Below are 6,896 nucleotides of genomic sequence, written 5' to 3'. Positions count from 1 at the left end.
AATATGTGCTATGTACTTTCCTTTCTATGATTTTCTTGCAGCTCTCGGTCCTAACCATTTCTGGGATAAGACATGGTAATAGTTGGCCCTGTGCGATGACCTGGGAAGGGTGTTCTTGTGTTGTTATATTTTGCTAAAGTGGTGAGCAGATGGAAGCCTGAAAACAAAACAAAACAAACAAAAAACAAACAAGAACAAGAATAAACAAACAAACAAACAAACAAACAAAAAGAAGCAGCATTAAGAGCAAAATACATCCTTATAGTTCGATTTCACATTTGCTGTCTGAGGAAGTGATTAGGAGACTGGACAAAGTCATAGAAATGCCAGAGTCTGAGTTTAGCTTTGCTTCAGCCTCAGCCAAATTACTTCATCTTGCTTCAGAATGATAAATGTAGAAAGAAAAATACAGAGCAGTGTCACCCAAGACACTCAGAAGATGCTTATGTCACTGGTCATACAAAGTGTACATTGCATGCTCTTAAAAAAAAAAGAGAAAAAAAGAAATAAAAAGAAAGAAATTAAAAGAAAAATGAACGTCATTCCTTGTTTCTCAGCTGAACTCCTGATAAAACTGTGATGTACTGGTGGGAAGCCTTCTGAAAGTCCACTGTTAAGGTCTGACTACCACCAAAGTCAAAGCAAGGTACCATTGCCTTACATGGAGTTTTGCTGCATCTATCTGCCCTGTCAATTATAGCTTTATGAAATGGAGTTTTTCTCGACTTTCATTAAAAATATTTCTGGATTTCATTCCACTTTGCTGTCCAAGTGGGTCAAATATTATTAAAGGTAAGAAATTAAAGTTTTTTGAGGGGTAATACATGTATTCATTCACTGTTTTCTACATTCATCTTAATATACCTACATCTCTATTTTCTCTGACTGTAGTACTTAAGCATACTTTTGAATTATGCAATGAATGTGTCAATATGTACAAATGTATATTTTTGAATTAATAAATTACAATTATTTAATGTATATCCATTGTATATGTACACATTACATATATTTTAAATATAATTAGTAATAACTATTATGTACCTATATAAAAACACACATGTAGAAATAAATATTTCTATTTATTTATAGAAAACAGTAATTGTTTCCAAACTATATCACTATGTAATATCCTACTCTGTTACTGTTCTAGGTAAGTCCCGCAGCTGGGGAGGAACAACCCAAAGCACCAATATACTGACTGGAAAGCAGCTTTGCAGGAAAGGGCCTGGGGGTCTATGTGGGCACCAAGTTGAATGAGCCAGCAATATACCCTTGCCACTGTTCAGACTAGTGCAAAGAAGGCTCATGGGGGATCTTATCAATGTATATAAATATCTAAAAGGATGACGCAAAGAGGCTCTTTTCTGCAGTGCCTAGTGGCAGGACAAGCACCAATGGATGCCAGCTGGAACACTGGAAGGATTTTACTCCCTGGATGATGGGAGCACTGGCACAGTCTGCCTGGGAAGGTTGTGGAGTCTCCCTCCTTGGAGATATTAAAAAGCATTTTGGACATGGCCCTGGGCATCCAGCTCATTGTCAATCTGTACAGATGTAGTAGAGCATGTTTAAATTGTGAAAAAAATGATACCTATTAGTGACAATATGTTAGCTATGATTGTTTGGAACAGTCCTCACATTTCCTCTGATTCAAAGAAAGATACACAGACACTCATGCTTTCTCTTATTACTGTCGTCCATCAGGATGTAAAGAAAATATCTTACAGTAGCTTACGTCCATAAAGATAAAAAACTGATTTTTATAAGGCTAAAGTGGCAATTTACTACAATCAAAAAAAAAAAAAAAAAGGCAATGAAATCCTCTGTAAGCTTAATTCAAGGAGCTGAAAAGAATGTAGGTCATGAAATCAAATTTATTTTTGAACAAGTATAAAAATTCTATAGATGATTTTACATTTAAGGAGAATGAACCAGCCTGAAGACCCCTCATTAACTTTCAAGGGCCATTTGGCAGATAATGGAACTCATCCACTAAAACATTTATTTTACGTGTCTTATAGACACACTTGCTTATCTCTGAACAACAAGATCCACTGTAGGAGAAAAAGCTTGTCTACATTGAGGCCAGGACGAAAAGTGGTAGAGAAACAACACAGGGATAAAAATGAGGCTGGGGATGGAGAAGAACATATAAGCAAATTAAACCAAACCAAACGAAACCAAAATCCTATGCTACAATGAACAAGAAAAACAGAAAACCACTGAAGGCTTTCATTTTTGTCCAGAAACAAAGATGCAATTCCAAACTTACAGACTAGCTTCAAACAGATGCAGAATTTGTTTTATAAGAAATCCTGGGGCACTTTTTTTTTTTTTTTTTTTTTTTTTGCGAGGGGGGGGGAGGGGGGGTGGCTGGGGGCAAAAGCTTTGGAAAAGTTGAGAATGATTTATTTCACTATCTGCCCTCCTCCCTTCTCCCCAAGCTTTTGACATCCTTCCACTGTGGAAGGGGCAAGACATTGAATCTGTGTTTTAGTAAAGCTGGCATTTTAAAGATCGGCAAATTTCTCAGTGGGAAACAATGGAGGCAATTCTTCTGGATTTTAAAAATATAAATTAAAGAAAATTGTGTGTCTGACCTGAAATGTGAAAATGTGAAGCCTATAAATAGCAAAATAAATTGTTAAATTGTTTGTTCTTCAGAAGTTAATACCACCATAAGGTGTTTTTTTTTTTTTTTTAATTTATTTTTATTTGTGTGTGTGTGTGTATGTTAAGAAACAACTGTGCAAAAATCTGAGAGGGCACAAAGTTGCAGAAAGTATGTTTTTGATGTAGTTGTGTTTTAACTTGAAAAAACATTCAGTACTTACAAAGAAATGAAACCTTTTTTTACTCAATGAAAAGCTTTGTAGTCTCTCTTGCATTCTTTTCTGATATTCCTGTTTGTGATTTCACCAACACCTTGTGCTGGGTTTTACACTTTACTTTTAACAACTGAAAAACTGAAAGAAAATATAAAACAGTGTAAGACCAGCTCTCTGAGATGTCATTAAAATGTGTATTCACACAGGATAGGTATATACTATATGTCTTCTCTGATTTTACTTTAAGACCTCTTCAAGAAGTATTGCGTATAATTAGTTTCCTTATTTTCCATCACCACAATAAAGACGTTGTTCAGATGGGGAAAATTGAAGGGGAAGCAATTGAAGCCTTGCCTGTATCTGAAGTAATACAGTCAAAGTAGAAATAAAAGTATTGTTGCACAAAAGCTTAGAAAGGCGATATCATTCTGTGTAACTGTATCTCTTCAGGCTGCCTTCTGGAGTCATGTACCTGCTTGTTACACGTTTGAGAAGTGTTAAAATTAAGTGACTTGTCCTATGCTCATAAACAATTAACATTATCTCTTTTTTGAAAGGGACGCAAGAAACTTCTGTCTTCCATCATGTTTTCACACAGAAATAAAGCTGGGAGATTTTGGCAGGTAGTTCTAAAGAAAGTCTGAATACAAATATAAATTCAACACTTTATGATTTAGTCCAATCATATCAAATACTCTGAACTATTATAAAAAATACAGTTGTCTAAAAAACATCTGTTGACTGTTTTAGAGATGGAATGTCCTGAGGAAGTGCTCAGTAGTTTGAAATTTATGCAAAATGTAACTTTTTCCTTCTTTTCACGCTTTTACCTGCTCTTATAAATTTTCTATTTGTACTGTTTCAAAAACATGTTCATTCTGAATATTCTGGGCTACTTTTAATTATTATAACTTAATTAAGATAGCTACTTAAGCTAACTAAGCCTAACCCAGTCTGTATAAGCTTTATAAGCCTACGTGATCCTTCTAACAAGTGCTTTTCTGACACTGCATTTATTCAATGTTGTGACCAGCTGTTCCATTTATCTGCCTTAGATTTCCTAGCCCAGCTGATCTGATATTCATCTAAAACTAGGTTGATGGGTTTTAGAAGACAAGTAGTGCTTTAAATTATAGAATGTGCAATTTTATTGCTTTTGAATATGTACGTGTTGACATTTCCATGAATGATTTCTTTTCATAGGAGAGTGGTTTTTTTTTTTAGTTTTAAGAAAATGGTATTCAAAATGTATGATTTATATCATTACTTAGTAGCCATTTTATAGAAATGTATTCTATTAAGATTCAGTCTCTGTGCTTCGTACTGTATTGCCTTATAAACTAAGTCCAAATTCTGAAACTATTTACTTTGTTTCTTTCCCACTTCTAAAATGGGTACTGGATTAGTTCTCTAACATAAAGCTCCAGAAGTACAAATAGCTGTATTTGTATAATCTTACGTAGAGCAGAGTTATCAAATGAGTTAAGGTGGGCTAGTATAAGTTGCCAGATACTTTCCTCATCTGTCCTCCTGTCTCTACCTTGCTGCTTATTCCACCTGTTGATGCTATTAATAATGATTTGTTATCATGGCTTGGTAGTTTCTGATGAGACTGTATGTAAGATGACATACATTTTGGGCTGAAGAATTCTAAGAGGGGAAGAGGAAGGTTTGAAAAACAGCAGGTAATTCAATTACAACTTATGCATTCTTGATTATAAGTTAGAACAAAAAAATCCATCAGTTCTGTACATTTTGAGAGGACTGAGGTAGAGAGTCTAATATATCTGCGAATTGTTATATGTGCACTATAAAAAATTGCTCTATGTGAAAATACTCACATGTAAAGATATGTATAGCTTGATTTTTTTTCTTTTTTCTTGGATGTTGTTTTTCCTCATCCTTGGGACATCCAATTCAAGTATCATAAAGTGAGTATATATATGAGGCCATTCAAGTGTATTAGATATTCATAAAATTATAAGACTTTAAAAACAGATAAAGCATTTTCTATATTGTATGGAGTTTCATGTTAAATTTGCATGCATTGTCTTAATTCTAAGGTAGAGGGATGGCTTAGTAGGTCTTTTTTTCTTTCTTCTTTCTTTCTTTCTTTCTTTCTTTCTTTCTTTCTTTCTTTCTTTCTTTCTTTTTTCTTTTTTTTTTCTCATTAACATGATGAAATTTCATCAGCAACCTGAAAAGCTTCGATTACTTTTTTTTTTTTTTTTACAAAAAAATAGCTATTTTCCTTGTAATATTTTTTTTCCCAGGGCTTTCCGAACAATTCTATTTTTGACTGAGTTTTCCAAAACTGTGTCAGTATGTTTAATTTCAAAAAACACTGACCCAAGAAAATGTTGACATTCTCCTCCCCCACTCCTCTAAGCCATCCTATGGTTTTCAGAAATAGATATCTATCTGGAATTGATTTAAGAATTACTGATTACCAGGGATAGAGCTGCTTCTGTGCTTGCCCTTGCTTCAAGCTCTGATGAGACTGTTTTTTTTTAGTGCTAGCTTCAGTTATAACTATTTATGTGGTCACATGCACTCTTTTGCATTCACAAATGGCTTGGGACTAAATTTTTAAATTCCAATGGCCAGCCATCATGTCCAAATGTAACTGATAAAGTTTCTTATACCATATGTGTACACAAGTTTTATGAGCAACTCTGCTGATTATTGACAAGAGAAGAGCTCCAAAGCATTTTAACAGTTAGAAAAAGAGCAGCTTTGGTCTATTAGGTGTTTATAAATGCTCCTATTCATTTTTCCCTTCTCCCTTGTTATTGTGCTTTTCTGTTGTGCTCTGTGATGGTTCATGCTTACATGTTACATTGTTTATGGGTATGTCAGTTAAACTATTCCTCTGCCTTTTGCTTAAAGAAAAAGATGTTCATTCTTTGCTCCAAAAGGTGAGGGGATAGGAAGGAAAGAATGCACCTATGTTCAAGACAATAGTGTAGGTAGACCATAGTTTCTGGGAAAGAAGTGTGGCATGTATTGCAGTTGTATAACAGCAATGAAAAACAGAAGTTGGAAATATGGTATTTCTTGTGTCTTGGTTTTATTATTGTTCCAGCTGTACTCTGGGTAGGATTGTGTTTGCTTTTCAGTGCCTGCATTATCATATTTCTCATACATAAATCCTTCTTCTGAGGACTGTACTTGATGTTTATTTCTTTGCCTGTTGCTCCTAGCTACTTCTGTTTTCTCATCTCTCCATTTAGCCTTTGTTGTCTGTCCTAGGAACATCACAGAATCACAGAATCACAGCATGTTGATAACACACTAATGTTTTAATTGTTGCAGAGCAGTGCTTACACCAAGCCAAGGACTTTTCAGCTTCTCGCTCTGTCCTGCCAGCGGGCAGGCTGGGGGTGCAGCAGGAACTGGGAGGGGACAGACCCAGGACAGCTGATCCAAACTGGCCAAAGGAGTATTTCATACCATCTGACGTCATGCTAAACAATATATAGGGGTGGCTAGCCGGGGTTGGGGGGACCGGCTGCTCAGGGATAGGCTGGGCATTGGTCAGCAGGTGGTGAGCAATTGCATTGTGCATCACTTGTTTTGTACACATTATTATTAGTAGTACTATTATCATTATTTTTTTCCTGTCCTAATAAACTGTCTCTATCTCAACCCACAGGCTACATTTTCCTGATTCTCTCCCCCATCCCAGAGAGAGAGGGGGGAGGGTGAAAGAATTTGTTTCCCTCTCTCTTTCCTTAGAGGGCTAAATAAGGAATGGTTTGGTGATGAAAATAGGCCTGCCTGTGAATCAGCCACTTGGATCATTATCCTGAAGTTATTATTTTGTATGTAAATATGTCTATTATGAGGAGAATGAATATACAAAATAATGAAGGCTGCTATAGGAGTGTTTTAAATGAACATTAGTTAATCCAGCAAAAGGCTGTAAACTCTATTTTTAATCTCTCAAAGTAACTATAGGTAATTCTTTCCTATATTGCCTATATTTCCTGTCTTCCTACTTTCCCCCATACCTGCCAACTGTTTAGAGAAAAATATGGCTCTTAATGTCCAGATGAGACTGTG

Source organism: Cygnus olor, chromosome 2, assembly GCF_009769625.2.
Source record: "Cygnus olor isolate bCygOlo1 chromosome 2, bCygOlo1.pri.v2, whole genome shotgun sequence".
NCBI classification, from domain to species: domain Eukaryota; kingdom Metazoa; phylum Chordata; class Aves; order Anseriformes; family Anatidae; genus Cygnus; species Cygnus olor.
Note: the sequence above shows the minus strand (reverse complement) of the source record.